Here is a 27278-nt window from a genome sequence, read left to right on the forward strand (position 1 = left end):
TAAAATTTGAGTTTACAGACAGTATGTCCTGTGAGAGATTTTGTACGGTACATAAGATGTGTGTATGTGTGTGTTTGCACATGTGTGTGCACCTGGTTCCATCCTGATCTCTCCAATCCAAGGCCATCACAGATGTTTCCCGTATCTCTCCACCGTGATGGAAGAAGTAGCTCCCATGCTGCCTTTCTCCACAAAGCTCATCCCAGTCATCCCAAAAGGGAGCCTCTTTTGAAGGAGCCTGCTATGAAGGAAAGAACTTCTTCAGTAACTGTAAGCATGGTAAATCTGGAGAAGTATCTCCCTGGTGGGTCTATCACACACTTCCTAGAGGGGGAAAATAAAATGTCCAGTTTTACTTTCAACAGTGGGAACCATCATTCCAAATTAAATGGGCCAAATAAATCCTGAGTTTATGACAGATTGTGTTATTTAATGCTGAGTGAACTGGTTTTCCACCAACAGAAGATCTGCAGTAGATAGGTCACAATAACCTAGTACCTCTGTACTGTGACTTAGCCTGGAGTTGAAGGGGGTGCAGGGGACAAGTCAGAGAGTACTGATGATGGAGGAGTCAAGCTGTGGCGTGCTGTGCTGTTCAGTCCTCAGTATTATGTTTGAAAACTCCTTATAAGTTACAAGTAGTCCAAATACTCCTTAAAAGTTAGGTGAGAAGCTATTTGGACAGAAATTATTTTTAACATACAATCTTCCAAACTCGCATGGAATGGAAAGCAAGTTCTCATATAGCTTTTGCATTTTAGTTCTGTTTGGTTCTTGCCTCCTTTCTGGAAAGCAATGCAGTTATTACAACACTGGCCACATAATCTTTTGTATCTCTGTGCCCAGGAAGAATGCAGTTTTCACTGACTATATTTTAACTTCTGTTTATTTGCACAAAATATTTTCCCTCCTGTGATAAGCCGTATTATTTTGCTGCACAGGCCAAAACCTGAAACAATTTCAACGGAGTTCCCCTGGGGGCAGAGGAATGGAGCGTTAGGATCACTAAGTGTGTTTCTAAATATATCTTATAGTAGCCTAACATGCTGTAAAGAATTCCAATATCTATAAGGAAAATCTGGACAAAAATAAAATCTTATTGACAAAAGCCAACACGTGGCTAGTACAGATGAATGGTGGAAATCTGCCAATAACGGCAATGTCATTTTCTTCCCAGCTATCCTTGGGGGCAATGTTCAAATTATTTCTCTAATTGACCCCCTTCAGAAAAAAAAAATCTTTTCCTGCCAACTATTTATTGACTGTATTTAGAATGGGATATAAAGAAATTATATTGACATAGGTTAGTCTGTAGGGTTTAATTAACACAGCTGAGAAGTCTGATGCCCAGAAGGCATAGCTCCTTTCATATGGCGTGAGCTGGTAGAGCCAAAGCCGAGAGGAGAGCCCAAGTGCCGATGATGAATTCTGCATACGTCAGAGAAGGGCTGCTGGAGGCCTTAGGGAGTTAATCTGTAGGGTTAGCACGTGCTCCTTGCCAGAACATACCACATGGCCCACAGCCTTGTGAAGTAAAGCATCATGTTAGGATCAAAGTGAAAACAACCAGGCAGGGAATATTTGTGAATCAGTCTTTTGTCTTCTACAGAGGACAAGGGAAGGGCTTCAGCCTCCTTCCTTCTACGTCATATATGCACATGCACACAGAATCATCCATCCTTGTCCTTCCTACCGCTTTGTTATCCAACTCCTGACTAGAGTCCAAGTAACCCACCCAAGCCAATGGCTTGATTGCCAGCCAGCCAAGGACGTGTGGACTGATAACCCTGTGAGGTAGAGAAGTGTGTGGTGGGTTGTACTGCTCCTTTCTGAGGAAACGAAGAATCCTGGTGGCCAGATCTTCATTTCAAGAGTTTTTCAGAAGTTCAATGAAGTCTGAGAAGTGGTTTCAGGTAGGAAAAAGAATAGCTGCTCCCTCCCTTCCAGAGATGCTTTCTTACCCTTACATGCTCTTTCTTTACTTTCTTTGCCCTCATTTTAGGAGAGTACAAGACAGATGTAACAGGGTAATCTTTCCCCAGAGGTGAGTTACAATAACTGAAATAATACTGACAGCCAGGTGAAATTGCTTAAGCCCTTCCTTTGGAGTCCACTGGTTCAGTCTCAAAAACGTAATTCAGTGCCATGAGAGGTACCTGAGCCAGTTCTGAACAAGGCAGCTGAGGTACAAAAGTCTGCTTAACAGCCCTGTTTGGGTCTGCAGCAGTCAAACAAAGTGGAGCAGATAGAGAAGGGACAGCAACGTGCAAGGGAAAAGGGAAAAAGGCTGGAGAAGCCTGGCCAGCAACCAGCACCCCTTGTAAACTGTCCATAAAATGTCTCTGTGCATGAGTTAAATTGATTGTCAAGGGTTTCATTTGTGCATGTGTGTACTAGTGTGCTACTGTGTGGGAAGTTTTGGGGGTATAAATCCCCTTTCTGAAGGAGTAATTTGCCACTAAAAGGCAAATTGCTGGTCTGAACAGAGGCTAAGTGGCAACCTGGGTTGTAAACCAGGACGCTTACAGCTTATGCAAGGTGGCGAGAAAAAGCTTTAAAAGAAACAAGGTGATGGTGGCAGAGGTGGATGCGCAATGGCAGGCAGACTTTGTGGATATGCAAGTTTTCCAAACACAATGATGGTGTTAATGATGCTCAATATACTATCCAAGCGTGCCTCAGCTGTTGATCTAAAACGCAAAACCGGTTCTGAAATACCTGGGGAATTTAAAACAATGTTTAAGAAGAGGCGAATGCCTCAGAAATTACAAACTGATCATAGAAAAGAATTGTTAAAACAGCCTTTAAGCAAACCGTAAACGGTGTATAATGTTCACACAGCCAGCTGGCCTGTGCTGCTGCATGACCACCCCAGCGCATACAAGATCCATCACTCCTGATACTACGTAAGAAACATCCCCTATCTATCATAACTGTCAACAGAAGATGGTCCTATGTGACCACTTCTCCTTCTGTAGGAAGAGTTTACACTATGTGCAGGTGTTTTATCTATGTAGAGTTTGGTCAATTTTGCAGCAGGAACCACCTGAAGAAGTTTCTGGGATGGCCAGATCCTCCACCCAGGATATTAGTCAACTCACTGAAACACACAAGTTGTGCCTATGGCTTGATCTAGACAAAGGAGGAGATCTCCATGGCTGTTTGAAATTCCCACCTGGAGAGCTCTTACAGCAATTAGTGAAATGCTTGGTTGTGCCAGTTGGTTCAGCCAGGAGTTCAGTCTCCGGTGGGTCCATTGTCCACAGTCAGCCCATTGTCTCATCAATGCAGAGACCAGCTGGGATGCTCCTGGGCCACCAAGGGAGTGAAGGACTTCAGTGTACCCAGTGTGTACCCAGGTACACTGCAATTTTTAACTATAGGACAAAGTCAACTTTCATCCTTGTATCTCCCTTATAATTTAAATTCTTAAGCTCTTGCTGCGATAGTGGAACACAATTTTCTGTATTGACAGTAAGACAGAGTGTGGTTCCCCATGGTGGGGAGGCAGCGTCCCTCTCAGGTGCGGCAGCCCCCATGGGGCTCCTCTTGCAGGGGCTGGGTACTGGTCCCATCCCTGGGGCTGCCGCAAGCCCCGTCCCACCTGCCTGAGCTGGGGCAGCACTGGCTTTTCATTTCTTGGTAGCCGTGAGGAGCCTGGACTTCAATCTAGCCCAACTGGCTGCTGCTTCCAGGAGCCAGGAGCTGAAGGATGAGGCGGCCCAGCGTATGGTGCTGGACACGGTCATCTCTGACTGTGTGCTGGAGGCTGTAAGGGGAGGCAGTACGGTCAGCAGCACAGACGGCAGAGGCCAGCATGGTGCCCCCAGCCCTCCCAGGGTAGAAATGCTGCCAACCCCCATGTGCACCCGCTGGCCATGTCCAGCCCCTGGCTCTAGCCTGGAGGACCTGGGACCCGCCATAATGCCAGAGAGGCACCCAAGGACAAGCGACTGGGGACATTGGTGACTTACCCTGCTTCTTCTGCCTGCTCCCTGCATCGTGCATAATGGCATCAGCTGGTGTTGCATTGGCTGTGCCTCTGATGGAGGTCTGTGGGGGCACTGCCTTCATCCCACGCTGCTCCTCTGCAGGTTAAGGAAAGGAAGATCAGGAGCCATAACGTGGATCCTGGATGTCCATGCCGTTCTGGCCCCCAAGTTTGTAACATCTGTGGCCTGGGAAGATGGGTGAGGAAACCAGGAGGCATCACAGTCAAAACTGTGATCAGTTCCCAGCCTCTCTGATAAGGCAGTTCAGTTTCTCATGGCAGAACCAAAGTCCTATCAGCAGAAGTCCCTTCGCTCGTCAACGCTGACATCGGTTCTTTTGTTCATATCCTTTGAATGTCACAGCTTCTTTTACCGTGTAGCCTCCTGTAGCCTACCGTGTAGCCATCTACACCATAGATGATTGCCGGCAGTCACGTCAGCCTGCTTACCTGTAGCTGTGACATGTCAGGTAGTTGTTCAACCACCCTGCTCACAGTGGTATTGCTTCCCACAGCCCCTTTCACTCACTGCTGGCTCACAGTCCTCTCTTCATCGTCAACACAGTGCCAGAGACCTCAAAATAGCACTGCAAACATTTCTGCAAGCAGATTAATAATCCCCAAATTTATGTAACGAGCTAGAAAGAGATGCAAGAGATCATCATGAGCAAAGAATGGATTACACTGAGGAAAAGCACCAATATGGCTATCCTGGTCAGCTTTAGACTTGTTAGAAAGATAAAAATTGAATTTGTTTGAACAAATCTAAGAGTAGTCCAGCCTTACCTAAGGTTAACCATGCCACACATATGCCAAAAAGAAACAAAAATACCTAATTTCCTAAAATAGTTAGTATTTGTGTAATTATTCACCATATTATGTTGAAAACCCATCTATAACAATGAAGGGCATAAATAACATATTCCCTCAGTAATAAACACTAATAGATTATTCTTACCAGGTATTCAAAAATTCTCAGAGCACAGCAAATTTAACTTTGAATCAGAGACTGCTGGGTTATTTCAGACATTGTTTTTGCTTATCTGAATATTTTTGGCAAATTTTCTATTTCAATACACTTGTCATTTAGAAGTATATTTTCCAGTAAATTGATTTAAAATTATTTGTATGTAATTTAGCATCATAAAAGCAAAAGCATCCATTTATAGTAACGCAGAATCATCCAGTTGGAAGATGGCCCTGGGGTTCTCCTAACTTGTTCTTATGGACTTTGAGGGAAGGCAGTTTGCCAGCCCAGTACATCCCAGTACATTCCAGTGCTTCACCATCCTGACCACTAGAATGTTTCTTTTTATCTTCAGTCTGAATCTTCCATGCTCAAATGCAAGTTTATTGCTTCTTCTCCTAGCAACCATTCCCTTATTTTTACCTTATATAGTACATACTATATATGTGCTATATACTATATGCTATATTATATATAATATATACTATATAGTACATGATATATACTATATACTCCATATATGTAGTATATATGTGCTATATACTATATGCTATATACATACTATATATGTGCTATATACTATATGCTATATTATATATAATATATGCTATATAGCGCATAATATATACTATCTACTTTGTATCTATATCTGTATATCTTATCTTGCTATTTGCAACTATCATGGCAATACATAGGTATGAGGCATCTAAGAGCAGCTGAAAATCCAAATAGTTATTTGCGTTTTCAGGCATGTAAGAATCCTTTAAAATATATTTTTAGATTTAGGCTTCTGAACACGTTAAGCCTGTTTGAGCCTGGAATTGTTATAGGTTATGCAGTAGTGAAACTCTGCATAGCACAAAAAGTGAAGGAAATTTTGCTGTAGTTTATTTTTTTTACTTGGGCAAGGCTAGATGAATCTACTGCTGCTGCTTCAGCAGGATGTCGTCCAGGAATGCACAGCCACAAGCAGATATCAATAATTTGACAGTGCCTAATGAGGAGACATTTCTCACTCAGAGACTGGATTTTGGCAGGTTATTTGAAGTCTTGAGGTATTTGGGCCAGGCAGACAACAAAGAGCATTCCTAAGTTCAGGTGACACTATCCATCGGCGTTTTAAAAATTGAAGTACTTCAGCACAGTGGCAAGATTTTACTCTTTAAATCTTTTTTCTTTAAAATTGTTAGCCTGTTTATTCTCCTAATTACCCTGGCAAATAGTCTGGGTTTTATGTTTCCTTTTCTGTTAAAAATCTTCTGATATTAGTTCTGAAACAGGGTTATCTTGTAGGGAAAGTCATTGCCCATCTGATTAACTGTGGAATTGGCAATATGAAAGGAAATAGATGAAGTAATATTTTTCTGTGCAAAGTTGCCTGGACCAGGAAAAACTTACTGGACTAAGTAATTAGTAGAAGATAAATGCAACAAAGACAGCTGCAATATTTCCAGATGAAAATGTGTTGTCAAGTTATTACTAAGAATAATAATAATGAGACTCATCTGATATACAGTCACTGTGTCTTTTTAATTACCACAGTTCTCTTTCCCTCATTTATTGTCCTAACAAAACTGTTGAAGAAACTTCATTTTAAGGCTGGAACCAATATAATTAGAAATATCAATTTCAATCTTAACTGAAGTCACCCAATTAGTATAATTAATGGCAATTTTAAAATCAGTTCCCATTAGAATATGATGGGACCTGACTCTCACAGGATCAATAACCATTTTCTGATTTTCGGTAACCAGTGTCTGGAATAACAAAAGGTAGAGCAAGTAAATAGATACCGGTGTGATTTGAGGACTGGAGGTTTGGAATTCCCATAAAACATGTATTTGGATGTCAGAGTGGTCACGCTGGGTACATATACCCAACCGGTGTTTTCAAAGCTTTGTACTTGTATGTCATCTTACACAAGACCAGACTTTCAAAATAACTTAGCTTCCATTTAGGCCCAAAATACACGGTCAGATATTTTTGGGTGCATTTCAAGTGCTGAGGTTTTTTTGAAACCTTATTTTCATGACTTTCCTGGAGCTTGAAGCTTTCAACGATGTGGTTCTAATTATGGAGCTAATTGTGGTCTGCCAAAAACATGTGGAAAAATCCCAGCTAGCTGTTTGCACGGCAATACCCAAGTGTGATTTGGGGAACAGCTCACGCCCAGGACAGCTCCCAAAACACGGTACGGGTGAGACTACACCAGTTTTTGCCTGGTTCCTCCAGTGTTGTTGCAGAAAGACCAAACACCTTCCAAGTGCCCTCATGCCATGCGTTAGGCCTGGCAACATGTACCTGCAGTTTCATGCTATGAAGACAACACACCAGTAGGCTCAGCATCAGCTCTTACAACATTACAGATACCCTAAAATTTGAATACACAGCAGAGTAACCTTGTTGCAGGGCTACAGGGGCACCAAATGGCATCCAGGGGAGACCTATGCCCAAGTTGCAGATGGGCAACTTGCCTTCAGCTATGTGGACTTGGCCAAGGATCACACTCACTTAATCGTGTAAACATGACCTCACCATACAGTCTGCATGGTAATGAGATAGAGGTCTCAGGACTTCGGCCCTCTTCACAGCCTGAGGACACGTTTGAGGTGTACTCTCTAGTTAGTACCAAAACTTGGAGAAAACCTGCAGGAGCAAGATCTACAACAACTGAATCATCAAGCATGATAAAACTGCTAAGTTAAGGTTGCATCTTCAGTTTCGGAGTTTTGTACAGTTTAACTACTTTTATTTTCAAACTTACTCCTCATTTAGATGGTGAAGCTCTCCAGAGCAAAGAGAATTGTCTTAGTTTATGTTTGTAGAGCAACAGCCTTACCAGGCTGTAAGCCCAGAAGTAGTGCTACAAAATATAAATAAAACATTTATAGTAGCACCCTTTATTTTTACTGATTTAATGTATCATTCATGAATAAAAGTTTCAGTAGAAAGCTAGGTAGCAATCACCTCTCATCTTGCTTTCGGTGGAGTTTAAAGGGTCAGATTCTATGCCAATGCTACGTTCATTCTACTGAAGTAACTGGACCTGTACTAATTTACACCAGCTGCTGCTTTGGTCCATTTGTAAAAGTACAGCAATTTGTTAGACACATCCATGGTCAATGGTACAGGTCTTTTATGAGCTAGCCCAGCTGGTACTATTTCTTCCTTGTGATTTCTTATTTTTAGATCAATACATTAAGTACCATTAAGTAGTCTTTAATTTTAGGCTTTTATGCCCCATTATATTACTTTTAAATTGTCAGCCAGATGATATAACAGGTAACATGATGGACACATCTGGCACCAATTAAGACTTAAAAGCTAATAATGGTCTAAAAATATAGATGACTGAAATTACCTGAGAACAATTTTATCAGAGCATCTTTAGACATGTGTAGGCCTTTTATTCTAGCGGTAAATGATCTTATCCTATGGCTCTCTTGCTCTCCGCAAGTGCAGCTGGAGGTCAGAAGGATACTCCAGCTTTGAAGCAGAGATCAGCAGAGGGATTCTTGTTCTCTAACTAGAAGTACGACAAAGATTCCTTCTCAGCCGTGTTTGTTGCACATTGATTGGAGACACCTTATATCACTCCTGCATGAAAAAAATCTAGAACTTGGAGCAGGTAGGAGGGAGACTGGGAGAGGCACACTGAGACTTTCAGCTTTTACATCTAGCAGACTAATAAAGTTTAATTCCTAACAGAAAATCCAGACAATGAGGATAGGACAAAGATCTACGAAGGAAGCCAAGTTTAACTGTGCTACAAAAACTTTGTGCCAGTGTAAATGTCTTCAGTTAAACAACTTCGGACTTACAATGACATAAGTGAGATCTAGATATTCTTGGAAATACATTATTTATATTTGATGTTTCGTTTCCAAACATATATTTGTTGAATTCATCAGCATTTTGATTTTTTTCCCCATACTCTCTTCTCCAATTTTTTTAATTCATGGGAAGGTGGGGAAAGAGAAGATTTTTGGTTTGTTGGCCAAAGGATTCAGTGGAATAAAGCTGCCCAGGAATTTTTAATAATTTTTTCTGCTTTTTTTTCTTTTTCTTTTCTGTAACTTTATCTTCTCTGTACTTAGAAGAGTTTCATTTCCCTGTTGACAAGCTGCTTTGGTTTTTTTGAATTTAAAAAGTGCAAAAACTAAAACTGAAAACTGTTAAGATTGTTCATTCTGTTACATCTAATGCCAGAAGAGGAGAAGAGGAGAAAGAAAATAGTATCCAAACTATGAAAACTTCTAACATATTTTGTTTCTAAAAGTTGAAAGAACAAGAGTTTGTTTGTTTCATTTTAAAGATCAATAGAAGTGTGAATGAGGAGAGATAAACCAGTTCAGTTGAAGGAATCCAGCTGAGAAATGAATTTCCATAAGAAATTAGGCTGATCTAGAGATTCTTTGTAGTATTTTTTTTTCTCTGACCAGAACAATTTCTATAATTTCTCTTGCTCCTGTTACTCTGTACAGGACTTTGCATGAGCAGAAGATAGTCTCTATTTTGTTTAATTGGAGCTTCGTTACTTAATCTACCTAGAAATCATTCAAAGTGTTGGGCATAAAAGCCCTGTAATAGCTGAATAAAAGAAATTTAGTCTCCAAAACTTCCTAGCTGTAACTTAGGTGTTTCTCATATCTCTGTCACTATAAAGCAACTTCAAAAACTTTTCACCCCTATAAGCTGGAATTGGTAGATAATTAATACCTCCCACATAGCAATAAGTAAGTGATAAAATAAGTGTTTAGGCTACTTAGACTATTCCTAAAAAGAAAAGTAATTCTTTCCTGAAAAAAAAGCCTACAGCAGGAGATTTCTACACGTGTGTGTGTATATTTATGAAGAAGACTCTAGTCTGACAAGAAAATTACATACTTGGCAAAGAAAGACTTAAAAATATAGGGCTTGCCTTGCTGGGTGGGTATAAATGGCTGATTGTCATGTGTAATGTTTTGAAAGGTTTGACATACATAATTTTATAAGACAGTGGGGCCTAGATCCTGCCCATCTCTGAGAAAACAGCCTAACAAAGCCCTGGGATAAGAACTAGCAGTTGCCACTATTCAGAGTAACCCTCAATTTGCCTTGTTCTGTTGCAGCGGTCGCGCCTTGAGATACTAGGGATACAGAGTCTGGATTTTGCTATGCATTAGGCAGTGGCATTTCTATTGCTGTCTTTACCACCCATTTACAGGTCACACTAAGCAACCGAGGAGGTAAAAAGTCTACTGGCATTTTATTCTAGAGCCGTTCTAGCAGCAAAGCTCAGAGCCCGCATCTGACTGATAGTTTAAGGTTGCATCTTTTCATACACTGTTTAGTACTTCTAACTCCCCAAGAGCAGTTCCTTCAAACCCTTTCTAATTAAGTGACTAAACCGCACAAAACACTAGAGCTAGATTAAAAATTTTAATGCTATTTTATACAGATGGTAGGTAGTGTGTGGAGCAGTAAGCATCAGGGTATGTCGTGGTTTGTGGAGGTGGTTGCAATCACTTGTAAGAGCAGCTCTGCTTACTCACCAACAAGTACCTGGGGAGTCTTTATTTCTGCCTGTGGCACAAGGAGATGAGAGAAGATGCTGAGAAGTTGTGCCAAAGTGCCGTCATTCCCCGCTCCCATTCGGCTTTACACTTCTCCGTGGGCAAGGCTGTGTCATTCCCCAGGGAATACCTGGGACACCTCCTGCCAAACCAGAGTCAGAAGGAAAGCGAAATGCAGGTGGCCCACTCCCCATTGCAGGTCTCAAAATAAGCTGCCTCTTAGTATCTGAAACTCATTTCCCAGGTAAAATGTCCCAGTTGTGGCACTTGGTGTTACTTGCTTCAGAAAACAAGGTGGAAGAATCTATCTCCAAAAGATGACTTGTCATTAGGAAGGGGTCTCTGTGAGCAGAATTAGTCCTCTCTCCAGTGGAGGAACCCACATCCATCTCATGTGGATTCATTAAAAGCTCCTGTCGAGAGTCCTTGCCTTTGCCTTATCACAGGCAAACTCAGCTTGGCAAGTTTTGTTCTCCCAGTGTCATTCAGCTTTAGCGTTAGGTGAAGCAGGCAGCAAGGAAAGAAAGGTGGTAACGACACTGCAAAAATCACAGTGAGCTCTGATCTAAAACCCTGTGTACAGCTCCACGCACCTCAGGCCAAGAAGGATAAATTCAGCTGAAACAGGTGCTTTGAAGGATGGTTACTTTAGTCAGAGGAAGAGAAAACCTGTTTTGGGAGGAAAGCTCAGAGCTGGGCTTGCTTAGTCTAACAAAACAAGAGCTGAGACGTAGCTGGCTTAGAAGATAAACAGCGAGCAGAAGAAATATTTAAGATAAAGAAAGAACATGTAGCTATAACTGGTTATGAATAAGTTTTAGTCTTCAGATTGGAAGAATGTGTTTAAACTCTGACTGAGGTTGGAAAAAGCATGAAAGAGGATTAACAAGGTAAGGGAAGGAAAACTAGTTCTAAGTTTTGCCACTAACAAAAAGGATGATGTATGATGCCTTTCTGTACCATGAGAACCTGGACCCACTGATCCAGAAAAGCCTTTCACAGTTCCTGAACTTTATTTCTCTGCTGAATTTAAAAAAACTCTCCAAATCTCTTGATATATTTTCACAAATATCAAAAACATAAAGAACCGTGCGGAGTTCAAAAGACCTGAGCATTTAATGTGGAAAAAAGCTGTTTGTTTGATTTTTTTTTTAATATTAGATTTCTTTATCTATTAGAAAAGTAGCATCTAACCTGAATGCCTTTGCAGATCACTTTCCAATTCATGCCACAATTTCAAATCTTTGTGAGTAAGAGTAATTGAAATCTGTCCACACCACTGGCTGTTACCCAACAAGTAATATCAAAGATCAAATAGATGCCTAAATGAAGATATGGAAGGGTCTAATTAAATTAAAGATTACAATATTATATAAGGAGAAATAATTATGTTTAAAGCAGACTACACTAAGTGACAAAAGAAAGTTTTATTATATCATTCTTTTGATTTGAATAACAATCAAACGATACCTATGAAAACTCTAAATGCCTTAATGCATCATTAAACTTACAACAATAGATTGATATTCACCAAGAAGCAATAAATATTCAGTTGAGAGCAACACTTTAATATAGCCAGCAGCATTAAATAATTATTTATACATAACAAACTAATCTGGACAATAGAGCAAAGGACAAAAAAATGCCTTTTCCAGTTGCTACCCTTTGGAACATGCCACCAAATTTCTTTTAGATCTGATCTTGTCTCACTGGCAATAGTGTTGTGTGTTTGTCAGAAAACTCAGTTGCCGTACAGCCAACACAGCTGCCTGATGAACACCACATTCTCGGATCTAGTGCTAACACTGAATGTTGCCTCATGAGAAGTTTCACAGAAATTGTTACCAAGAAAGTTTAGATGTTAAAAATTAAATCTGGATCAAAGTTGCCTGCAGAGGAGGGCTGTAAACGTTACTGCAAGTGTAATAAATGTCCTAATAAATGGTTATTTCAGCCAATATAGATTTTTTTTTGTGACTCCAGTAGGTGAACAGCTTGTCCATGACCACAAGTTATAAACACTTCAGATGTGCCTGTGCTTGATTTACAACTGTAATATATTTGTAACGATTAATAATGTCTTAACCCTTTAATAAACCGAGGCAAGTTTAAAACTCTGACATTCCTGGCTGTGATAGTTGTGTCAGAGGCTTGTAACATATTTCCCACATTCCGCGAAGACTAAAATAAATCGTGATTCATGGAATTTTAAAAACGTGTCATGCACTGCAGTCATAGAATAATTTTAGGCCAAAAAACAGTGCGTGTCAATGTAGATGATGGACAGATTTTCTCACACAGACACCACTATTCATAACCCTGTCTCAAAGCAGTGAATAAGCAATTCAGAGTTACATTGACTAGTGCAACAGATACCTGCAGAGTGCAGAAGTTACCAAACCACAAATACATGCTTCAGTAAATTAAAAAAAAAAAGTAGGGAAACATCTTTGGAAAAAGTAATTTTTAAAAGGTTCTGAGAAAAAAAGCAAGCATTGCTCTCTGTGCCTCAGGCCAGTGCCTCTGGCAGCTCCCTTGACCATGATCCCACCCCACATCCCATAAGCTCTCAAAGTCTCCGTGAAGTTAGTCCTGTGGAGAACTTGAAGCAGGAAGAAACCCAAACAAAAGGAGAAGCTGGAGTGAGATGTCCACTCTATAGGGCCTTACTTCATTTCCCTGAGCCTTTCTCATGAAAAACAGATGAAGAACCTGAAAGTAAAAGTGACTCACAGTCTTGAGTATCACTGCTATTCCTGCTAACTCCTTCTATGGCCCCTGCAGTACATGAAACACCAGATTTCCAGTCCAAAGACCTGCAATAAATAGAGGTAAGACTGGACAAGGGATTGTATGCCCATCTGTTTACCTCTTCAATTTGTGTAAGAAAGACCTTTTTATTATGGCTTTGTTTTTCTAGGGTTTATGTGTTTTTGAAGGGACACAAGATGGTGGAGTGGCATATTGTATCTAGCTTCACAAAGAGCAAACATTTTCAAGAATTGATTTGTCAGGGAAAGCGGTAGATGGGCTTTCTGGGAACTTCTGATTTTCTCTATTACAATTTTTCTGCCCTGCTTTCCAAGCACCAGACTGAACATGCCAGCTGCAATTCCACCAGAATCCATGAAACAGAGATGTCCAAAACAGCTAACATTTTGGCTGTTTCCTTCAGTTTACAGAGTACATATCTTTACAATGAGGAATAAGTCAGTCTTTTTAAAAACTATTATTTATCCTGGCAGGAAAATGGAGAGCAATTAAATAGCAATGGCAAACATTTCCAAGAAGATGAGAATAATGTTTAAGTCTCATTTTTATACTGGTGTCTGATGTGATTTGAAAAATACTTATACTATTTCTGTTAATGTAACCTTGGAACAAAGACAATAACGAGAAGAGCAGCCTCCGTTCCAGACCTTGCAATATGCCAAAAGAGTTCAACCAACACCACAGTAAATGATTGTCATGGTTTAACCCCAGCCAGCAACTAAGCACCACGCAGCCGCTCGCTAACTCCCCCCCGCAGTGGGATGGGGGAGAGAATCGGAAGAGTCAAAATGAGAAAACTCGTGGGTTGAGATAAAGACAGTTTAATAAGTAAAGCAAAAGCCGCACACGAAAGCAAAGCAAAACAAGGAATTCATTCACCACTTCCCATCGGCAGGCAGGTGTTCAGCCATCTCCAGGAAAGCAGGGCTCCATCACGCGTAACGGTTACTTGGGAAGACAAACGGCATCACTCCAAACGTCCCCCCCTTCCTTCTTCTTCCCCCAGCTTTATATGCTGAGCATGATGTTCTATGGTATGGAATATCCCTTTGGTCAGTTGGGGTCAGCTGTCCCGGCTGTGTCCCCTCCCAGCTCCTTGTGCACCCCCAGCCTACTCGCTGGTGGGGTGGGGTGAGAAGCAGAAAAGGCCTTGACTCTGTGTAAGCACTGCTCAGCAATAACTAAAACATCCCTGTGCTATCAACACTTTTTCCAGCACAAATCCAAAACATAGCCCCATACTAGCTGCTATGAAGAAAATTAACTCTTTCCCAGCCAAAACCAGCAAAATGATGCAGCTGGCAGATGACACGTGGGTCCTGAGCTGGAGATAGAGCTAGGAAAAGTTCAAGCTCCTCTAGTTTACACCAAATAATGCTTTCCTCCAAAAGCTGATCAGGCTCTTAGGAAACACCTGCAAATATAGACCTAATTAAAACATTGACTTGCCTACAGAGCAGCTGATTATCTTGCAGAAAATATTCTTTCTGTAACTGTATGTCCTTTGTGCTTCTCTGTTTATTCTCTGAAATTCTTCTCTTTTAGTTTCTTCCGTGGACACTTGCCTGAAAACAACTGTAAAGCCGACACCGAAAACTAGCTCAGCCTCAGAAATTACAAACTTCTGGCTGCTTTCTATTTACCACAGCACACAGAAATTCAGAACTATTTCTACTGAAAACAGGCAAAACAAACCTGAAATCTGAAATATTTCCCCAAGCCATTTAATTTTTTTAAGAACATGGACTTGAGTTACAGTAAATCTGGCCTCATACATTGTTTCTGTGGTGGAGATTTCACCTCTTGCAAAAGATGCTGTATTTGTGCCTCTCAGTTTGGGAAACAGGCAGGAGGATTCCAGTGCTTGTCAGAGCCAGTCTCATCGCCATTACATTCACAATCCAAAATATACTGAATATTCTTCTTAAAAGCCAGCTTTTTCCTGGCTTCCCTTCCATTCCCCCATCAGTAATAAACAGAAAACTGCTCACAGACCTGCCCACGCCCTGTTGCTGTGGGCTCTGCTGCCATCAAGTGGAAACCAGCACAAACACTAAGGACCCCGTCTCATAAACCCGGGGGTGCTGGTGTATTAACGCCTCAGGTGTCACCCAGAGGCCTCGGGGATGGACAACCTGCAGCAGAGCATAGCCAGCAGCTGCCCTTAGTCGCTGATGGCAAAGCGGGCTCCTCCAAAATGCTGCACTGAGAACTGTGCCTTAGGGCAACTGGTGAGTAGTCGTGCAAGTCCATCCTTTGTGAGAAATGAGCATCACTCATCCTCATCAACGTGTTCAAGTCAGCAGGGTCATTTCTTATACACGTACATATACCTAAAACCACCTACAGTTTGAGATGTCCCTCCAGAGTGTCAGGCAGCGGTGGGGCGAGGGCAGACGAGCCGGGGACCACAGGTGACAGCAATGGACAGGGCAGTGCCCTTCCCAACATGGTGATGTCCCACAGCGCCCAGCCAGAAGAGCAGAGCAGGGACAGGGATGGGGACCAGGGTCAGCCACAGCCCAGTGATGGCCAGACCAGCCCACAGCGATGGGCAGGTCTCAGTCTGGCAGGAATTAAGTTCACATTTCTCACCAACCTGAGAAAACAGCACAACTCAAGGCTGATCCTGGTGATGCCTTCCCATCGCCGCTGTTGAAGCTGAGCTGCTTTGCAGCAAAGTGTGCACAAGCACTCGGACCAGCAGTATGATGTGCTCCCCTTTGCTTCCTCTCCCTCTGGGCACACACATTTCTCATGTATCATCTTTTTGGTGCAGAGAGCAACTTCTCTGTTTGTACCGTTCACAGCACATGGAGACTTACCTGGCTGGCTTCTGTGTGCTACAACATTTAGAGTTACATTCACCCCACAGATGTGGATTAGAAAATATGCTAAAAACCAAAATAGTAAAATAATTTCTGCCTTGTAGACTTTTGGTGCTAGTATGTATTGCATATAGCCACTACTGAGAATGGGACATGTTTTCAAAGACTGAAAATGGTGTAGAAATCTTTTCTAGACATCATCCGATGAGTGCAAGGAGAGCAGCAAACAGCAGGCGTTTAACTGCTTCTCACGCAGGACTGACCCCATTTCACTTTTGACATCAGGCACAAGGGTGGCCAACACTCCAGCAGAAATCACACCATCACCGACAGTGACCATACAAGCACCCTACAACGTAAAATCACTCTTCAGCTATTATCTCTCACAACGATAATTCTGGGGGACAGCCCATCTCTCTGACAGCAGGTTTTTCCTGGGAGGCAAAGGCAGCTTCTAGGTTTTTCTCCTAAGCCAATTTATGGAAACCACATCTGCAGACAAAACTACAATTCCAAAAGTTTAGGATTAATGTTGCCCACTGAGAGGTGGTTTGTTTCAGTTTAGTGTAGACAATTTATATTGCAAATCTCAACTTTTTTAGGAATGAGACTACATATCAGCTTTTCTGGTTCATGTTTACCCAGGATTCAATCATCAAGGATTCAGTCCAGCATACAGATACATTTCAGCAAAATATTCATCTGTGCCAGTATTGATATGATGCGTGGCAGTAGTGCTATGATCCTTTGACACATTTAATGCTGGATTTGTAAGAAATGTTCAGCACAGAGAACTGAACCCTTATACTTCTGTAAAGTGTGTATAAGGCACAAAACAGTCACAAAGTTCGGCTTTTTATCCCAGGCTACTGTATCTTATAATAATAATAATAGTAATGAAAAGGAATATTAAAAAAAAGAGAGAAAAATAAAACCCAAGAAAAGACAAGTGATGCACAATGCAATTGCTCACCACCCGCTGACCGATGCCCGAGCCGCGATCCACCCCTCCCGGCCAACTCCCCCCTGTTTATATACTGGGCATGATGTTCCATGGTATGGAATATCCCTTTGGCTAGTTCGGGTCAGCTGCCCCGGCTCTGCTCCCTCCCAGCTTCTTGCACACCTGCTTGCTGGCAGAGCTTGGGAGACTGAAAAGTCCTTGACTTAAGATAAGCGCTACTTAGCAACAACTAAAACATCAGCGTGTTATCAACATCATTCTCACACTAAATCCAAAACACAGCACCGTACCAGCTACTAAGAAGAAAATTAACTCTATCCCAGCCGAAACCAGGACACCCTGGCATGTCCGTCCTGATATATTTATATGGAGCAGCTATATTTCTTGCTAACCTTTGATTTGGAAGGTTAAACAAGCCAAAGCCTTGCCAGATCTTTCTGCATGAGTAGTATCAAATCAGCATGTACTTGCCTTCCATTGCACAAATGTGTATGACCAAGTGAAAGAATGGCAATTGAAAAAAAAGACCAAAAATATTGGGAAAAAGGAGAAGCCACTCAGAGCCCTGTAAACAGGGATGGGAACATGACAAATGTCTCTGTTCCATGGCCATACTGAAAAATCACAGCAGTAATTTGGTCTGAATCAAAATATAACAACATTTCTATTCAAATGTTTCTACAAAGTAAACTGGGACAAATAGTTTTGGTTTAAGTGGAAATCTCTTATTCAATCCTAAATGAAGTGTTTAATTTGGTTGTCTTTTTGATTATTTGGTCTTTTTGTAGGCCTTGCACTCCACTCTCTTGTTTAGAGGTCTTTTTTAGATGCCATTTAAGAATTCAGAACTTTGTAGGTTTCGGATAGGTAATGTCAAAACAAACACTTCAGCAATACAGAATACTTCATTCTGAAAATGTCAAAATGAAATGTTTTGACACTTTCACAATTTATCCTCCTCTTTTGCAGTCTTAACTATTTATCAGATTCGATGTGACCGCACAGTTTGCTTAACTGAAATGTCCAGTTTTGGCAAAGTTACTAATCCTCAGAAAAGAAAATGGTCCATATCTACCTACTGGATCTCCCTCATCTTACTCTTCATGCTGGGAAAAAAGGTAGTTGATAGCGGTATCAGCAAAATGATAAGTAAAATGGAGATGGTGAACAGGATTCAGTTGTTATCTGCTTCTCCCAATACAAAAGCTAAGAAATATCAAATGTAGGTAGCAGACGGCAGGTTAAAAAAAAAAATTAGTTTTTTAGAACTGTAGAATTCCTTTGTACAGAATATTATGTAAACTAAAAAGTTGACATGGGCTAGAGGGATAAATTTATGGAAAAGAAACCTTAGAGGATGACTAAAAACATAGACATTACCTCTGGCTCAGGAAGTCCCCAAGCTGCAAACTGTTGAAGGCTAGAAGAATATTCTGGCGAATGATTGTCGTGTGCTTTCTCAGCTCCCTGAGGATGTGCTTCTGGAAATTTTCTGAGGAAGGATACTGAGCTAGACAGACCTTTGATCTGACCCACTCGTCTGTTCTGAAGCGCATTAGTGCAAATAACGCAAAGAAACAGACTTAATGAAAGAACCAAGCTTGGCCGCTCTGCCTGTTGAGCACAGCTGTGTTTCAATGGTACAAACCCTATTAAAAACGTCACCTTTGATGTCTGCAATGCTCTTCTGAGTTCCTACTGAAAAGTGAGCAGCTGCCCTTCTGGGAGGCTTTAACAACCCAGATATTATCTGTTTTATTTCCCTGTTGGTAAGCTTATGATAGCTTGTCCTGTCAAACTGTTTACTGTACCATACTAGTCTACTTTATTTCTTCTTGTCTTGTGTAGGGATTCAGATCTGTTGAAAACAGCAGTGTCAATAAATAAGCAGAAGGCAACCTGCTAAGATCTTAAAGCAAAAGAAGAGGAGAGGGGAAAAACCAACATAACTTCATTTAGACGTTAACTCAATAGTTGTAAGCCCATCAAACACCAATACTTTATATTTCCCTTCACTCTGCATAAATATTTAGCACAGCACGGGGGTGAAGCTGGTCCTCAAACCCAGCTCTCCCCACTCAATGCTGATTTCATTGCAGCCTTTACAGAATGGGCTGGCAGCATTATTCTGCTTTCTCTTCTAAAATGAGCAGAGAGAAAATGAAACTGATTAAACTTTTTTTGAAACCTCAGTCCTTTAGTTGGGTTCTTAAGCATCCTAGTGGCAGCTGTTGGTCTCACTTGCAGACGGAGCCTTGAAAAGGTACTTGAAAATCTGCTCTGTGATACATAAGCACCATGTGGAAATCACTGTCAGTGGAGTCAAAGAGCCAGTGCGTGGAGCACTGCAAGAAGAGTCAGGCTAAGGAGGGAAAATCCCTGGTTTTGTAACACCTGTAACAGCTTTTTCATTAATTATTACTCAAAAGAGTAATTATTTTTGCCACTTTCAGAAGCATATTAAGTGTCTTCCCAAAGAAGAAGATGATAATGCTATAAGTATAAAAGTGAAAGAGGTTCTCAAGGTTTGGTTCATGGATCACTTGCTAGAAGTTTGTAGAGGTAAAAAAATACAGCTGGTACCTTCTTCTGATTCCCAGCTGCAGCTGCATTGAAAACTGCAAATATTCAATATTGTCAAAATATTATTTCATCTGTCAACAGCTGCTAATTTTGTTACTGGAATGGTGAAATACTGTAATTGGGAGTTGTCGTGGTTTAACCCCAGTCAGCAACTAAGCACCACGCAGCCGCTTCCCCCTTCCCCCTCCCAGTGGGATGAGGAGGAGGAAAGGAAAAAAAAAAACTCGTGGGTTGAGATAAGAACAGTTTAATAACTAAAGTAAAATATACTAACAATAGTAATAATGAAATATAATAATAGTAATGAAAAGGAATATAACAAAAAAAAGGAAGGGGGGGGGGGAAACAGTGATGCACAATGTAATTGCTCACCACCCGCTGACCAATGCCCAGTTAGTTCCCGAGCCGCGATCCGCGCCTCCCGGCCAACTCCCCCCTGTTTATATACTGAGCATGACGTTCCATGGTATGGAATACCCCTTTGGCTAGTTCGGGTCAGCTGCCCCGGCCCTGCTCCCTCCCAGCTTCTTGCACACCTGCTTGCTGGCAGAGCAGGGGAAACTGAAAAGTCCTTGGCTTAAGATAGGCGCTACTTAGCAACAACTAAAACATCAGCCTGTTATCAACATCATTCTCACACTAAATCCAAAACGCAGCACTGTACCAGCTACTAGGAAGAGAGTTAACTCTGTCCCAGCCGAAACCAGGACAGGAGTTTATTGTCCGTGATGGTAAAGGGGGTGACAGTGTTCACAAAAGATTACATGAATCACACACCAAAAAGCAGAGTAAGATTGCAAAAGAAACATTATACAATGAACCATTGCTTAAAGACTATGTTAATTAAATATTAATCAGGGCCTGAAGTATCATATTGAGAGCTACTGAGCTCACTTAAATTTGTTACCCAAATTACAGCTACAAAACACTTGGAAATGTGCCCGGTGAGACACAAAACACGCTGCTGAAGTACTTGGGCATAGTTCTTCAACTCAATGCATGCTACTGCATGAAGGGAGGGAAAATGAGGAAGAAAAATCAGAGTGGAGAAAAACGGTGGAGAATGACACGCAGCCATAAGCATTTATGCCACAGAAAGATGCTACTGTTAGAGGAACAGTGAGAGGCAGGTAGGTGTGGAGAAAGAAGAGAGGTGGCCACTGTTCGTAGGGAAGGTGCCAGGGAAGGGGGCAGCCAAGAGAAAGGGTGGGCTTAAGATGAAGGAAGCCCACCACTGCCCTGCTCTGCAGTAGTCTCCCCTTGCCACTACTCTAGTGCTCCCATGCAGCGCCAGCCACTTAGACTGGACATCCCCCAGTAAGGCTGGGATTCGCTTTCATCCTAAAGAGGTCTAAAATAAGTCAGGTGTTGGAGCAGCAACTGGGAAGCCGATCCTGGTGGTTTACTCTGAAGTGGAGGGTCGTACGGATGCAGCAGTGGCTTCTAGGTGGGTGTTCAGAAAGTCCCACCTGGGTCCCTTGTTTCACTAGGTGAAGGTCCCTTGTTTCATCTCTGTTCCTCAATTCTCATTCTGTAAAATGAGACTAGCTCCCCTCCATCCTAAAGAATTTTGTGACAGTAAATACATGCCTGGATATTCTGAAATGACTGGATGAAATGAAGTGGTATAAAAAAAGGAAATTAATAATTTTTGTTTTCAGAGCAGGTTTTTAAAGTTTTACAGCAATAAGGAATGGGGTTCGTTCACTGAATGAGGGAAAAGCTGATGATGAAAGAGGTCCTGCAGAGAAAGAAAAAGTATTTGATAATGCATGTGATAATTAAAAACTAGGTAATAATGCAGCTGGACAAGAAGTCTGACATAGGATTGTGCAGTGTTTCATTTTTTAGTGCTAGTCTTGCAATATTAATAACGTTCATTTACTTCTGACTGGGTAACACACATCAGAGAGATCTCAGATCACTAAATGATAGAGCATTCACTCCTTAATTGATCTAAAATATGCAGTAGGTCTTTGCATACGGTAAGATGCACTTTTTTGAAAGTACCTTTTTCTTAAGGTACTATGAAATACTTCAGAGATTTGAATCTCAGTAAGCATATCAGGCATTGAAATTACTGGTTGCTTCATTGTAGCTTTGTGCACCAGGTAGCTCACAAGTACAATGGAAGGGTTGATGAATCCATCTAAGTTTTTCTCATATGTATACATACGTATACAAACAGACACACACACACATGCATGCACTTGTACACACACGCACACACCCCTACCTCTCTCATTATAACTTTCCCTTTGCCTGAGTCTCTCTCATCGAGGGTATTTTAGAGTTTCAAAAGAACCTCAATTATGTTCTCCTGCACTGTATTTCTCTTTAAAAGTGTTTTCCTTTGCCATTTCCCCCCAGTTTGGTGGCCTCTGCAAATTTGACAAGAGGGCACACTCTGTCACCTCCTCCAGATTGTTGGTAAAAATGCTAAAGGGGACAGTCCCAGGACAGACCCATGCAGCGTCCTACTTGTTAATGGCCTCCAAGATAGAGTGTGACCCATTAAACGTGACCCTTCAAGCCCAATCATGCAATCAGTTTTTACCCATTTAGTTTTACCCCCATCCAGATCATAGTGCCCTAACTTGAATCATGCTTGTTTTATTCATTTTCCTGTACACAGTCCTATGTAACTAATATCAAAAGTCTTGTGTAACAAAGGTGCATATAGGTGTACATAGGAATTTGTGTTCTCCTAGGACACAAAGTAAGTGCATCCTAAAAAATATCCTTACAATAACAGTAAGTAGTCTTATTAATGCGATGATTGTAAGAATGCTGCAAGACAGAAAAAAATCCAGGTTCACATGGCACAGGAATACAAGAGGATGACAGTCATTAGCAGAGATGTGAAAGAAAAGAAGATGACTTAGAAAAAAGACAGTGAATGCTAATTCTCTGCTGGCTATCATTATTTCAGGGAAGCTGGACTCTTTCCAAAGCCAGGCACTTTGTACATTGCTATGCAGCAATGAAAGAGCCATTTGGGGTCAGCAGTAACTGTAAAATAAATGGACAGCAAAGGAGTTCCTCATTACTCAGCTTGACTGGAGACAGAAAAATATTTGATGATCACTTTTATATTCTGTCCCTGAAGCTGACCACAATTAAGCTAAGCCAAAATGATGATGGCTAATGGGATGCCACTGAGATTCAAACATTATGTAGAATCCCATGGTATGTGAAGTCAGAGCCAGTAACACATTTCTGTGGTCTAATTAAAAACAATAACGGAAATTTAATGAACACTGTGTTAGTACAATGGGAGAAATTTGTATTAAAAAGATTGTCCTAACAAGAGAAGATGGAACATTTGTGAGAGCTGAAAAAAAGCCCAGCTGGCCAAAGGATCAAAAGGTCAAACATATTTCACTATTGCTTTTAGTTTCCTGTAGGAATTATAAACAGAAGGATTTCCGAGAAACTTGGTGCAAGAAAAATAGCTTTAGCAGCACCTGAAACTATATTGGCCAAAGGTATTTCAATGGTATTCATTGTAGCCTGAAAGAAGAAATTGCTCACTTCTCTGGGTGAAACGTATTAACCTCTAACAGGCAGTGAGTCAATAAAAATGACTTAAGACTTCTTTCTGGCCTTAAACTCTGTGAATCTATGAATACCAGATGACACCTGTGCAAAGCCAACTGCTTGTCATTCATACCATGATCTTCTTTATGTTTCCTGAAGTATTAAAAGGACAATGTTGTTCTTCTCTATCTGCCCACTTGCACATCTTAAAAGAGTTTGTAATCATATGCCAGAGACTTTGTGAGTTGTTGCTACCCTCTGGATGACCTACTTGGAAGCTGTGAACTTGGGATATGTGTGCAGAATTGCAGCTATGCTGCTACCAGCACATGGTAAAAGTGGGAATATGACTAGGCCCTGGTTCTTTTATTTTTACCAAATCTTTCTTTCCAAACTATGGTTTTTGTATAAATCGTGTAGTTCTCTCAGCTCTGTCAGGACATAAACAGCAACAGTGACTGCAGAACGTGAGCCCTGGTTTTATTCCCATCACAAGACACAGAAGAAGGCAAGGGCATCTTCGAGTGTCCTTAGTCACAAACAATTCCTTAGTCACAAGGTTTTGAGAACATACTAACATGAAAAGATCTTCCACGAGGTAGGGAGCAAAATGTAAGTGCCTCTTAGGGACGATGTAGGAGAAGGAATGGTTTTCCAAAAGCCAAGACAGATAGGAAGGGTGACAGGCAGAGAGGGGGAAGGTTGTTGGGAAGTCCTCTCTCGGTGCTCAGGCATCAGCATTAGGGAAAGCACCCCAGGTCTCTCCCTGACTGCAGAAATTAGCTGCTTCCCTGGAGAGTCAGAGGGGGTTTATTGCCCTGCTGCAGCCCCGATCAGAGGAGTCTGCAACTTATGAGATGCCAAGGGCCTTCCATTTGCACCTCTGCTGCTTTTCCCTTGCACTGGGGTCTGCCGGTCACTTTTCTGTGCAGCTGTGTACCTTCATAGCCCAAGGGTGCTGGGGCAGAGTTTTGTACCCCTCTATCCAAAATGCTGTCATCCTCCCAGTTTTGCACGCCCAGTTCTGGACCACAGCCATGGCTGCTGCATTGGATTTCTCATGAGAAGCAATTGCTACCACTGTGTGAACCACCCTTTTTGGCTTTCTCTCCCTCTTCACCCTTTGTTTTGTGGCTTTTAGTGTGTAACATTATGTTAGGGAACATGTAGTGCCTAGTAGCTGCCAATAGGAGATAGCAGTGTTTTAGGTAGCCAACAAGCATTGCCCAGTAATACATTTGCAAAAAGCTGAGGAGCCAGTTAGCACAAGCAACGCATGTGTGATCAAAATGTGCTCTGAGCAGTACGATTAGCGTAATGAGTAAGGGTGACTAACAAAGAGGTGGAGCACATCATGGTGAAACCATATAGTTACTGTAGGAAGAATATCTGGGAGGGATCACCAGCTGCACTGCAGAGGAAGACTGTCCGGGAATGCCCACCAGCACCACCAGCACCACCAGCACCACTGCTTCACCTCCCAGCTAGCTGCCATGGAAAATTCCCTTTTCTTTTTCCCTTTCCCTTTTTCCTTTCTCATATCCCTTTTCTCCTTCCTTTTTTCCTTTCCCATTTCGTTTTTCCTTTCCCATTTCATTCTCCCTTTCCCTTTTCTCTTTTCCCCTTTCTTAAATTCGTGGATTTTTTAGTCTTTCCTTGAAAATGGTCATTCCCACCAGAGCTGATGTCCCTTGGTTCTTCATATCATCAGTCATATCCAGACACACACTCTGTAAAACATCCGTGTGGATGTGGTTGGATAAAACAGCTGGGTAATCAGTCACTTCAGTGATTTATTGCTGGTGCCTAGGGTGCCTAGGGTTTCCACTTTTAGGTTGGTAACGATTTCCTCTGAATTAATGCCTAACAAGCCTAAAAGGTCTTGCTTCTTCTTGTCTGTTCTTTTTGCATTTAAAAACTCTTGTCCACAAAATACTGTATCTTTCTCTCCGAGCCAAATGTTTCTTCTTTCAAAAAACTGTCCTCTCTGCCTCTCTTGCTTTCATCTAACAGCCTGGAAGAATACCTACTGGATAGTTACCGTGTCAGGAGCGCTACCGGTCATCTCTGCAAAATGTTTTATTACCCATTTGTGGGAGGCAGCATGCACCAGTAGACAAGGCAGTGTACTAAGACTCAAGACTGCTGGGGTCTATTCCTGTCTGTGTGACTCCCTTTTCTGTGTTTTTTGGCAAGTTATTCCACCTCTGTGCCTTAGTTTCTTTATCTGTGGTAAAGAGAGCATTGATATCAGGTTCTTACTGTTGTCTGCAAAGTACTTTGACTCTAGAGATGAGAAGGGATTTAGATAAGTATGGGTGGTTTTTGTCAGATCCAGCTTGTTGACAATTAAATCTTTATGAACAAATAGGTCCTAAAATTAGACCATTGTGAGGTCAGCTTATTTAATTTCACCAAATCTAGGAACTTGGTGACAGCGGAGGAGGGAAGCTGCTGGAAGGTGCATGGAGAGGTGCCCGGTCAGGTTCTGCTATACAGAACCCGGTCTGGTTTTTTATACAATCAGTGCAAATGAAGCATTCCTGATTCCCAGCTAATTATTAGAAGTGTGACTTATTTCATCTGTTTTACCCATCTAGAAGTAGGAGTCTAATTCAGACATCTAATTTCCTGCTATAGTTGAGAGGGAGAGAGACAGATTCCTTGAAGAGCAGTCCATCCAACTGTTAGGATACTACCCTGCAGAATGTCATCTTTATCTGGTATCTGCTCATCTACTAAGCATACTGTAACTACAATGTCCTAGCATTATATGTACAGTTTTATAGTTGCATTTCTTTGGTTGCTCATAATCTTTTCGTGAAAAAGTAGTCTGCTGAAATCCTTCTTCTCAGTTGTTTTCAAGAGAAGTCCTCTTGGGTGACTGCAGAAATACTTTCTACTATTTCTTAAATTCATGATTTGACATTTTATGCTGTGGAATTTTTTTCCCATTTCCAGTACTTTGAATCTAAAGATCATCTCTTTATTTCTTGTGTGATAGCCTGAACCTCTTCTATATCAATCACTTCCCATAACGGAATGTCATAAGCAAGTTTTGTCAGCATGATTCCACATTTAATCCTAAAATGATGTAAAAATATTTAAGAAATCAGTCACTAGGCTACTCCTTGAGGAACTCCACTCCTGACTTTCCTCCGCACAGTACATTCACCTTCAAAAGCACCTACTGCTGTCTCTCCTCTAACTAATTCCTTATTCACCTGAAATTTCTTCTGCTAATTTGCATCTTCTCCAATTTCCCATATGGCCTGGTAGGCCAGACAGATGACATCAATGGCATTTCTTTTGTCTAGAAAATGAGTTAGCAAAGAAGGATGTCAGGCTATTCAAATGTGATTCGCATTCAGTAAACCCAAGCTGCAATTTATCTCATTCTCCATTTTTTCATTGTCTCCGATTTCTTTTTCCATCAAAAGATGTGTCAGGGCCCTGAGGGCACTAATAGGCCTTAATTGCCCTGACCAGCCTTGCCTGAGGCCTCCACCTACCCCTTCCAGCTCCTCCAGGAACCGCCAGCCCTGGATGTTCCCTGACAATATGTTCTTAAACTTCTTCTACCTTTGAGATCAGAATAATGGGCCTGTAGTTACATAAATAACACTTTTAACCATCCTTCAATAACATCACTGCATTTTCATGCTTCCCCTGACTTGAGATCTGTGTTGGAAGTACTGCTATTAGACTAATAGCTTTGTGTATTCTCAGGTCTCTTTACAGAGAAATCTGTAGTGGAGATGACACTCTCTCCCTGACCTGAACTCATCAATCTCTCTGATGTTTTTGTGTGCACCTCAGTTCTGGTAATTTTTATTTCTATTTTCTTAATCACAGAGCTGTCCTGCCTTTGCCCATATGTTCAACATCATCATCGTCTTTACTAACAACTGAGAAGTACAACAACAATTAATGCTTCATCAGAAAAATTCCTTCTGTAGATCCTCATTCAGTTAGGTTGTTAGGTACATGCCTAACTTAGAGGCTAGTGGGAAAATTCACATGTTTAAACACGTCACTCTATTGGACATTTGCACCCAGCTGTCACAGGATTAGTGAC

Source organism: Gymnogyps californianus, chromosome 1, assembly GCF_018139145.2.
Source record: "Gymnogyps californianus isolate 813 chromosome 1, ASM1813914v2, whole genome shotgun sequence".
Lineage (NCBI taxonomy): Eukaryota > Metazoa > Chordata > Aves > Accipitriformes > Cathartidae > Gymnogyps > Gymnogyps californianus.